Source organism: Cryptomeria japonica, chromosome 4 (genome assembly GCF_030272615.1).
Source record: "Cryptomeria japonica chromosome 4, Sugi_1.0, whole genome shotgun sequence".
Lineage (NCBI taxonomy): Eukaryota > Viridiplantae > Streptophyta > Pinopsida > Cupressales > Cupressaceae > Cryptomeria > Cryptomeria japonica.
In genome coordinates this window covers 42,357,709-42,370,295 of record NC_081408.1, presented here as the reverse complement: position 1 = coordinate 42,370,295, position 12,587 = coordinate 42,357,709, and positions in this window count along the sequence as shown.

The following is a 12,587-nucleotide window of genomic DNA, read 5'->3' as shown; positions in this document are numbered from 1 at the left end:
GTCAGATATGAAAATTTAAAAATGGAAGAAGATGAAAGAATTTTTGCATTTATGGAAAGAGTTAATGAAATTATTTTCAGAATACAATGTTGTGGAGAATCCTTAAGTGAAGATGAAATTGTGTCTAAAGTTTTAAGAGCATTGCCATGGGCTTACAAATTGAAAGTGACTGCTATTAATGAAATGAGAACAATGCCTAATACTTCAATTTCTAGAGATACTTTGGTTGGAAAACTTTCAGCATTTGAGCTTGAGGAATTTGGTCATGTTGCTACTATAAAGACCGATTTAGCTTTTAAAGCATCAGCATCAACATCATCAGCATCTGACAAAACTAATTGGAAAAAACTTTATGCAAAAGACCTTGAAGATATGAGGAGAGAAAATGAAGAACTTGAAGCACTATTCGCAAGGAAAATGTCTAAAGGTCCAACAGGAAGTAAGTAAGAAGGTAAAGCACTTTTCAAATGTTTAAACTGCAATAAAGTTGGTCATATGGCATCTAGATGTCCTGATAGACATGTAAAACTAAGGGAGGAAGCAAAAAGATCATATAAACCTAACCCTGAATATCAGAGATACAGATTTAAGAAAAATAGAGATAAGTCATGTTACTATGCAGATGAAGGTGTTACAGATGATTCAAATGAAGATCCAGTAGATAATGGATGGGATTTTGTTGTAATAAAAGAAGATCAACCAGCTCCTATTGTCAAACCGGTAGAGCAGGCCCTGGCAGCAAAAATTGAAGAAAAGGATGAATGGATTATAGATTCTGGATGTTCACATCATATGACTGGTGATAAAAGCAAATTTTTTATCTTTTCAAGAAATTCATGGAAGTCTAGTAAGGTTTGGAGATAATAAAGCTTGTTTAATCAAAGGAAAAGGCACTATATCTTTGGATGGTAAGCATAATACTGACAATGTTTATTATATAGAAGGTTTAAAGCATAATCTTTTGAGTGTTGGTCAATTAGTGGAAAAAAGATTTCAGTTACAATTCAAGAATGGGAAATGCAAAATCATAAACAGAACTAGATTAGAGATTGCAACCGGTAATTAGACTAAAGGTAATATCTTTCACTTGAATACAAGTGATAAGACATGCTTGATTGCACACATTGATGAAATTTGGTTATGGCATAAAAGACTTTGTCATGTGAATTTTGATTGCTTTGTAAAGATCGGTTCTGTTTATGGTGAAAAGTGGAAACAACAATATTGAAAGACTAAATGAATTCAACTACAAAACTCTGGCCTAACAACAACAAAGATCCACCATAACATATGAAGATTACCTAAGACAATGCAAATCAAATAAAATCACAAAAATTATACCATCACATGTGCAATAAGGTTTGGATCTCCATTCTTCCTATCTGTATTGATCTTGCTTGATATATTTGCTCTCAGATTTTATGTGTGCACAAGAGCTCAACAAAGAACGGAAATGTGGTTGCAAGTAGGCTTGATCACATATGAAAGTTCAAAAGCATAGTTGAAGATTTGAATAGAGGATTAGAATGATTAGTTGATTAGGGTTGATAATGAAGGAAGCATCTTTTTATATAGAAGACACTATAAGAAATGGAGGGATAAGATTAAGAGGTGTAAAAAATAAATGGTCGGCTAGGATTAGAGGGTAGGTAAAGGAAATAAGAAAATAATGAGAAGGTAGGTAGTGTAGGAATTAAGAGATGAATGACATGTGTCATGGGTAGAAAAGATTGATGAATTAATTAAATAAATAAAGATTTATTTAATTAATAAAAGAAGTGGGATCAATTAAATAAATAAGATATTTATTTAATTTGAGAAAAAGGTAATTTAAATAAATAAATGTATTTATTTAAATGAGAAATAAGGCTCGAAGAGGATAAATGAATTAACTAAATAAATAAAAATATTTATTTAATTAGACTGGATAATTTTAGGTGTCTACAAGTTCAACTAAGGCAGTAAGGGATTTATCTAAGATTGTGAAACCTCATAATCTGGTATGTAAGGAATGTCAAATGGGAAAGCAAGTTAAAACATCATTTAAAAGCATTATTGAGAAATCCAATAGTATTCTTGATTTAATTCATACTGATTTGTGTTGTCCAGCAAGAACAAAAAGTCTACAAGGAGATAGATACTTTATGCTAATAATTGATGATTATTCTAGAATGTGTTGGGTTACTTTTCTCAAGGAGAAATCAGAAGCTTTTAGAATATTCAAGATATTGAAGGCAATGGTAGAGAATGAAACCGGCAAGAAAATCAAAAGTTTAAGATCAGATCAAGGAGGAGAATTTACATCTAGAGAATTTAATGCATTTTGTGAAGTGAATGGAATCAACAGACAACTATCACCACCCCGGACACCCCAGCAGAATGGAGTTGTAGAAAGGAAGAACATAACTATTCTGGATGAAGCAAGAACCATGTTAATGGAAGCAAATCTACCTCATGTGTACTGGAGAGAAGCGGTGAATACAACGGTTTATACTTTCTATAGAGTTCACATCAAAAGTGAAACCGGTAAGACCCCTTATGAACTATGGTTTAGTCATATTCCTACTCTTAAGTATTTCAGAATATTTGGAAGCAAATGTTATATTAGAAGAGATGAGTATAGTAGCAAATTTGATCCTAGAAGTGATGAAGGAATATTTCTTGGTTATTCATCTAAAAGCAAGGCATATAGATGTTATAATAAAAGGTTATAGCAAATCATTGAGAGTACTAATGTGAAGATAGATGAACACTTTAGAGGAGATTCGAGATCTGTAGAACCGGCAGTTGAAATGATTATAGATGAATCGACATAGATTGCACCGGTATAGGATGAAGACCCAGTCACACTAGCATCATCAAAAAACTCAACAGTGACTGAAAAACAGCAGCTTGTTAATGTTAATCAAAATAAACCCAGGTATGTAAGATTGAATTATTCAGAGAATCAGATAATTGGAAATAAGAATCAAGGTGTTATGACTAGAGGAAGATTGGCAAATGAAGAGGTGTGTTTAATTTCTCAAGTTGAACCAGCATCTACTATTGAAGCATGTCAGGATGAACATTGGATAAAAGCAATGGAAGATGAATTAGAACAAATTGAAAAGAACAACACTTGGGCATTGGTTCCCCGGTCTAAAGACAAAAATGTAATTGGAACTAAATGGATATATAGAAATAAACTTAATGAAGATGGTGAAGTAATCAAGAACAAAGCAAGATTAGTTTGTAATGGTTATTCACAGAAAGAAGGAATTGATTATGATGAAACATTTGCACCGATAGCCATAATTGAGGCAGTTAGATTATTTCTTGCATTTGCAGCTTATAAGAACTATAAAGTTTATCAAATGGATGTAAAATGTGCATTTTTGAATGGAGATCTTGAGGAGGAAGTTTACATTGAACAGCCTGATGGATTTTGTTTGACAGATAATAAAGATATGGTTTGCAGGTTAAGGAAAGCTTTATATGGATTGAACCAAGTTCCCAGAGCTTGGTATGCTAGATTGGATAAATATCTTTTGAAGCTTGGTTACACAAAAGGTAATGCTAACAACAATTTGTATTACAAAGTTACCAATGATGATATTTTGGTTATTGAAGTATTTGTGGATGATATCATTTTTGGAGGAGAAGATGGATTATGTAAGGACTTTGCTAACCAAATGCAAAAGGAATTTAAAATGTCTATGATTGGAGAGATACAAAAAATTCTAGGTTTGCAAATTTCACAAACAGATAAAGGTATATTCATATGTCAAACAAAGTACTTGAAAGAACTTTTGAAAAAATTTGGTATAGAAAATTCCAAACTGATACACTCCTATGACTACAACTGATAAATTGACATTGAAGGATTATTCAACTCCTATTAATCCGACAAGATACAAATCTAGGATTGGAGGTTTACTGTTTTTAACACAAACAAGACTTGATATAACGAATGCAGTGTGTATTGTATCTAGATTTCAAAGCAATCCTAAAGAAAATCATGAATTAGCAGTTAAAATGATTTTTCGGTACCTACAAGGCACAACAAATCTTGGTTTATGGTATCCTAAAGATGAAAATTTTGATTTATGTGCATACACCAATGCAAATTGGGCAGGAGATGTAGATGACATAAAGAGTACCATTGGCAGTGCATTCTTTCTTGGCAGTAAATTGATTTCATGGATCGGCAAGAAGCAAACTTGTACATCATTATCAACAGCAGAATCAGAATATGTTGCAACAGCAACTAATTGTACTCAGGTATTATAGATCAAGCAAATGTTGGAGGATATAAAAGTAAAATGCAATGAACCAATAATCATTTATTGTGATAATTCAGCAGCAATTGATATATCCAAGAATCTGGTATTTCACTCTAAGACAAAGCATGTTTCTATTAAGTACAATTTTTTGAAAGAGAATGTTGAAGCAAATGAAGTAAAATTGGTTTATGTGAATACTAAAGAGCAAATTGCAGATATCTTTACAAAGCCTTTGCCTAAGGAAACATTTGAATATCTCATAGAGCGGCTTGGGGTAATTTCCCCACCGGCAAAGACTTAGATATTGAATATTGGCATCAAATCAGCAAGGACTAACAGAAAAATCTTTTTCCGGCTTTGATGGAGGAGAGCTACTTCTTAGGCGGAGTACTTGGCAGAATGTTATGTTTTGTTTCTTAATTGCTTTGGCATGTGATGTTAAAGGGGGAGAAACATTATACGTTGGGGGAGAGATATATAATCTTTGGATTGTATTTTGGTTTTTGTTCTGCAAAAAACTTTGTATAGATCTACCTTTGGGAGATTGTTGGTCTATTGGTTTTTGGCATTTTGTTTTGGCACTTAGATGTTTTTCCATCTAGCATTGTCATCAATGACAAAGGGGGAGATTGTTAGTATTATGGATGACTTTGTCATGTGTTGCATTGGTTTTGTCATTGATGTCAACACTTATCTTCTTGGAGGTTTACATTATGTTCACCGGTATGGTTAGTGGCTTATGCACAGTCACCAGTATGTGTTCACCAGCAGGTTATATTGTTTACCAGCAGCGATGATGACTTGTTATCATTTGGAGATCATTTGGTTATGTCGAAGACATAGATTGGAAGTTTGGATTTGGTGTTTTGTTTATTGGTCTAATCAGGTTGACAGATTTGTCTTTACCGGCAAATAGGTCTAGGTTATGGACCAGAACTCTAGATCAGCACATGTTATGGAGATTGTTTATTGATTGGATATTGTGGTAAATGTATTGAGCCAACATGTTGTATCGCATCAAGACTTATTTGTAATTGATTTAATTGTAATATCTTTAATGAGCTGACCTATACATTTGGTCTTAGTTTTTTATATATGATTGTAAGATCTTATTGAAGCTCGGGATAAAGATATGATATGAGTGTATTCGAATATTGAAGAGCGAAAATAAGCAGATCCTTGTGTGAATCACGCAAACATTATTTGAAGGTTAAAGGAAGGTTATGAAGGTGTTTTGACACTCATGTTCAGAGCTTAACCGGTACTGAATCCAGCATTAGAGATGCTATTTGGAGCAGTATATTATCATTGGATTTAACCATCCAATTGTGTAGTCAATGTGACTCCTATTTTGTGTTTGAGCAGTGAGCTCTAGGTAGTTGGCATTTCTGCATGTGCAAACCCCATTTGTACACACATACTATCTGCGGTACTATCATCTGATTGTGGATAAGGTTTCCCACTGTGGTTTTTCCCTTGCCGGATTTCCACGTCAAAATCTTTGTGTTACGTGTTGTGGATGTTGTTTCTCTTTATGTTTAATGCATTAAATTAAACCGGTACTGCTATATCTGTTAATATGTTTTTGTAGCATCGTAAATTGTACGCACTCGCTAGGGTGGTACAATTTCACACCTAGTTTAGCACCCGCCTTAGTGCATTTTGCATTTTGCATTGCATTTCTCCTTTAGCACTTAATTAATCAAATTAATTAGGTCTCAGGTCCTATTTCATCATTCTCTACATCATAAAGTTGGGCCCTTTCGCTAAAGCGCGCCCTTCGCATTTTATTCCTCCAATACACCACTTAATCAAAAACCCTAATTAAGTCCTATTTCAAACTTGGGGGCTTGGTTTTGGGGTCAAAACATCTCGAAATCACCTGTAACTTCGGGATTCTCTCTAAAATCATCATATCCGACGGCCCTGAAAATTTGGTGAAAAGTTGTCGGGACCGTGGCGCCCGGTGCACATGGTCCCGGACATTTTTCCCAAAATTTTGGGAGCACGATCCAATCATAAAATAAAGCTTAACCCCAAGAAATTGGCGGGATATTCAACCTCTAGGTTGGCCAAAATACGAATTTACGATCTAGGGTTTCCTACATAAGAGCTCTCTTTCTTCATTGGAAGGGATCCGATTTTTGTTTCCAGGGAACTTCAGATGCAGCGAAAGAGCAGATCTTTGAGGACTTCAATAACATTCAACATCCTTCTATCAAGCATTTATCAAATTCATTCATCCACTTAGGGCTTGGAAGACATTGAAGAACAATAGGAGATTACCGACTGAATATTGGCTTGTACTCCTCCCTTGAGGGTTGGGTATGATTTCGTATTGTTTTCATGTCTTTGCATAAGCTTTGATACATCATTTATTCATGCTTTAGATCACATTGCATCTTGATTTAGAGCATTTACATTATCATTTACAAGCAATTAGGGTTTACTTTCTAGGTTGCTCTAGTTTGCTTTCTTGCATTTTGGACCTTGCACACACACTAGGTCTGCACACACAATACATTTTACAAAACAACTTGGCTATTCGTGGAGGTGGAAATCACCGAAGCGGGGGTTTGACTAAGGCAAAACCCTATATAGCCGCCCCTCCCCCTTTTCAGATATTATTGCAGGTTTCGGGATTCGGACGACGCCGCGGGATACAGATCCGGAGAGAGAAGGTCGAGACAGCACTCTGTGTGAAGTTGCAGAGCAAAAGACTGGGACAGGGGCGCTGGGCGCCCTCGTCCCTGGGACAGAGGCGCTGGGCGCCCTGGTCCTCCGGACAGACAGCTTGCGGACAGTTTCCCGACAGTGTTTCAAAGTGGAGAACAGTGGTTTCCGATGCAGTTTTCAGGACAGTGGTGCCCGCGCCCCCGTCCCGAACATTTTCAGTCCGATTTTGACTCCGGGTACATATCTGCATTCTTATTTCATCCTTGTATTTACAGCTGTTCATTGTTTAATCTCAATTCTGCAATCTTGTTATTTGTTCATGCTTGCATTTTGGGATTAGGGTTTGAACTTACATTACTTGATCTTACAATTTCAACAAGGGAATAGAAATCCTAATAGCTATCCCGTGGCTCTCTCTTTCACCAAAAGAAGTAGCCAATTGTGCGATATCTCTAGGCTCTTTCGTATTCCGTAATGTGTGTCAAAAGGTAGGATTAGGGTACGTTGACCTAGTCTCGCTTTTTCCCCTACACAGTTTTACAGGCACTTAAGTTTGGTTTACCAGCATTTAAGTTTAAGTTGGAATAATTTACATTTGGATTACAATTTATTGACAACTGATTCACCCCCCTTCTCAGTTGTCCTTCCCGAGACCTAACAATAAGAACAATTTTTATCATTGACAAGCTAAAGTTTGTTTTCCAACCAATACAAAGCTATAAAATTTTGAAATCCTTAAAATCAAGCTAGATACATGCATAATAGCTTTTTTTAAAATACTTCTAAAGTTGTCATTGAGGGCTCATGAAATTACCAATTTCTCACCCTAGTATTTTCCTTCTAATAATGCTCAAAAGCATGGAGCAAATAAATTATAGGGCACGTTCATTAATTTCAATTTATTACAGATTTATTATTCATTAATACTTTCCTGTGTTGATAGCTAAGCCATATACCTATTGTTGATTTACATCCAACTCACTACTGGTTCCTTTTTAACCTCGATGCCTATAATCAATGATCTTACATTTGCTGCATCATACCCCCATTACGAACTTCAACATATATTTGTTAAAATAGCAAAACGGCAGGCAACATCTCATGCCTCCAACTCAAGTACATAGTTTGCCACACATTTTCCTATATCAAGATTGTCGTGGACTCTACATGCACCAAAAAAGAATGCCATTACAACTTTGAACATATCCTCCAACCATGGTATTCCAAGAGATCAGGTCTTTTTGGGGCAAATAATTGAAGACTTGAATTGAACCCTCCATACGACTGGAATCAGCATACATAGTAATAAAGGCATTGCCCACAAAAACGCTAGGTTTGAATCCAATTTCAATAATTTGATCATGTACTTGCTTAACCTGTTCTAGTCTTCCTAATTCGTCACATGGGAAAAAACACCAGATAGAATCTGATCTATATTACTCTATTGAATCCAATATCTAAGACTATCTCTATATTTTCTTTTGTTTGTTATAATTTATCCTTGAGTTGCTGGATTAATTTTATCATGTATTATATAAGACATTCAACACAATTTGTACACTCAATGTCCTTCATTTGAAATTGCAAATAAGCGAGAAAATTCCATCTATATAACAAGCCATTATTAGCAGTGAGCCACCTTTTTCAAAATAGCCATATCAGCAGAGACCATTGAGCCATGTCAAGCATACAGGTCAATTCACCACTAAACTACACCCCTGCAGATGTTAGTATTGTTGCAAGAGATGCCATCTGCTCCAAACCTTTATTTGCGGCAACCCTTTTAGGAACAACCAAGACACTTGTTGGGTTCTTGAACATCTGAATTGGCAAAAAATTCTCATGATATTCTCGTATTCTTAATTGCCCTGATCATATTGTATTGTCAAATTCAAATGCAACCAGAAAATATGCATAGCAATTCAAACTAACATTTACCCATGTGAAACCCAAAGCAAGGTGTAGATACAACAAAGACGTAGCATGCAAACTGGAACATCCAAACATTGTTGATATTTCTTTCAAGAGTTTGTACAAGAAAATTTACTCTATATAAGTATTAAATCGATAGGACAATTAGTAATTAAGCAAAAACAAAAACAAGTTGCTAAGCCATACAATTACATTTATTCATGTAAGTTTCTTCACAAAGAGTGATAAACCTGGTTGAGGCATCTGTAGGCATTCTGCATGACATCGAATTAGTTTACATCTGATTACTCACTACCTCTACTAATAAATTCCACAAAATGTAGAATCTTGCAACCAAAATAAAATAAAAAGCACTGATTCATGGTATTCCGTCAAAAAAATCCAACAAAATTGCCCTAGAGCACAATAACCCAGTCACAAGAACTCAACGACAAAACATTTCCGGGTAATATTATCTCATCTTCACAATAAGGTCCTTATGTTAAATTACCCCAAATCCAAAACAACCCATGGTAGAAAGGAGAGCTGACACATAATAATCATTAACATTTAGTAAGTATGCTATTAATCAGTATCCATGAAATCTTTAATCAGTGAGTGCATTCTATTTTTTATCAAACAGTTTTTAATAAGCCAAAAAGAGAAGAAATTACTTGTTTTAAATGGTTACACATTTTTGCTTCATTAACGAAGCATGAATGAAATGATTTAGTGGCCTATGGATTATTTTACAAACAAGTATTCAAGTTGATATCATACTACGGCAGAAAACAAAATCCAATGATTTGATAAGCAATACAATCGACTCGAGATTCTACAAGAAATATCATTGTTGCTTCATGTTCTAATATTTCATTACCCGCAACGAGAGCATTAGCATCAACCAATGTATTGTCCAAAACAATTCAAAGAAAAAGATTAAGGTTTAAAGCACAGCCACCAAATTGTCAAACATCAACAGATGGAAAAAAAAATCCATGACAGTAATAATGAGAATCGTTTTTTTATATTCACCACCACACAGAATTTGCAATTACTGAAAAAATCTGAAAATTAGATCAATGACGATACATTCAAAACAGTGCCAAGTATTTTTCAATAGTGTTACACGATCCATGGCTTGAAAACTGATACAATATTTCCACTTGTTTATATTCTCATGACTAACAAAACAAGAATTGCTTATACACAAGTACTTGCAAAATTAAAACAACTTCAACCTAATCTAAAGCCTAAAAGTATATTTATTGATTTTGAAATAGGTTTAATGGGAGCTATGTCTAAAAAAATTTCAAATGTCAATATTCAAGGACATTTTTTGCATTTCTCTCAATGCTTGTGGAGAAAAGTTCAAGAAGGTGGTCTACAAACACATTACAATGTCGATGAAGTCTTTGCATTTGAGATCAAGAAACTTGTTCCATTAGCTTTTGTGCCTCAGATAGACGTAATTGATGCATTTGAAACACTTCTACAATCTCCTTATTATACAAAACATGAGGAGAATTTGCAAGGCATGATCAATTATTTTGAAAACAGTTGGATTGGCAAACTAACTAGAAGAGACGACAAACGATCACCCCAAGTTCCAATCACAATGTGGAATTGCTATTCGACTATTCGGGATGATCTTACCAAAACCAATAATGCTATTAAAGGATGGCACGGAAGATTTAGTGAATTGTTTCAAGTATTGCACAACCCAATTCGGTAATTCATCGAAGCGGTGAAAAAAAAATAGGGTCTCCAAGAGAATAAAATAGAGAAATATATGGTTGGGTGCACTAGTCAACCGAGCAAGAAAAAATAACGTGATCTCAAAGCAAGACTAAAAAGACTAGTTGATGGTTATGACAACCATAACATTTTAGGTTATTTAAGAGGCGTCATTCATAATTTAGCATTGTAATTGCAATTTGAATAATAAAAAAATTTGGCAATGTACATGTAATTTGTAATTTTTGTTTTCCTTCCTTTGTAATCTTATAGGGATATCCTTTCAATGGGCTATTTTTACTAGGGGTTATTTTCTCCTTGGGTCATAATGGCATGGGATTGTTTTACATTGGTTATTTCGAACGGGTTATCGTGTCACAGAATATTTTGACTGGGTTATTTTGTCGTGCAATCCTGATTCATACCTTGACATCCTACACTTTGAATGTTAGACTAAGAATTGTGCAACCTCAAGCAACACATTCACTAGCATTCATTGTCCTCATTGGTTCCTTGCCAAATAACTCTATCAATATCCTTAATATTGAAGAAACTCATAAGCAAGAACCCACAACCTCAACCACATGGATCCCATCCATAATATGCCCTACATCAAACATCAAGCAGGGCCCCACAACATGCTTAAGAATGGGAAACGAAAGTTGCTCAAACTCATCACTACTAATATATCTTCTCGCATTGTTTACATTCATTAGGTGCTCAATGTTAAGCAATAGCTCGGGATTGGCACTTAAAACCACCTTGAACTTTTCACATGTAGCTCATAACCGCTAACTATCACAAGCATTATTAGACACATCAATTTGATAGTAGTATTTGAAAAGCTATGTGAAATATGTGAAAAGCACCTCATCAAAATCCCTCCCAATAAGAGATATGTCAAAAGTATGAGCTAAGAACTTAAGACGTTAACTTAAAGTTGCCAACATAAACTTGCATGCTAGCAAGTCCAATATCAACAAATACAACATTTGCAAGATCAATTTTGGGCAAATCTATATTAAGAATACCATAGGCCAAGGCAATAGCCATGGTCTTGCGTAACAAAGAAAATTTTGGTTAACAATAAAGATGACATTCAAAACTAGCTTGCGCTCAGGATACATGAAATTAACTCAAGATCTATGAAATAAAATGGCATTTCAATAGAAAAATCCACAATCTCCATCTTCAAATTAGGCATGTCAATCTGTTTAAGATTCCCTATGTATGGCTCTCATCCAAATACCATGCATGAATCAATGGGGTCCTCTCAAGGCCCTTCATTACTCTAAATCCCACTAAACTTCGTGATCAAACAAAGTTGCATGGGCACAGATACAGATACAGATACAAATACGGATGTGATATCAAATACAGATACGACCATTTTTTAAGACCCCTAATACGGATACGGCTAAATACGACAATCATAAAAAAACACACATTTTTAACACAATTTCCTAAGTTTTAAGAGGAGAATTTTATTACTTCAAAAACAATATAGCCACATAATTGCTACATAAATAATTATGAATTATGCAATAATAGAAGAGTTGCATTTGGAAGATAATTCTCATTCGATGTAGGTTTTGCTTATAGCAATTTTTTTTTAAAATTACATGAATGGAGTTTTTTTAAATTAAATTTAAGATTTACGTTAAATTTTGAAAAAATAAGATCACATAGAATTTGACACGGTTTGTAATCAAGTTTTTTTGGACATAAATGGGTATACCATCCAATGTGTATCTGGGTTTTATTGGATACGAGGGAGGGACACAGGGGTTTCCAACTCCTTTGGGATCAAAACATAGATTGCTCAAAAAATGGATAAATTAATTATGAATATACAAACGTATATAAAGGGATTACAAGATGGTGTTCTAAAAAGAACAAATGTTAATCTAAAGCCTAAAAAGGATTAACATGCTAAATAAAGCTAAAAAACTTAAAACTAAAAAGCAAACTATGTGTTCTTTTAAAAGAAAAAAATAGTTG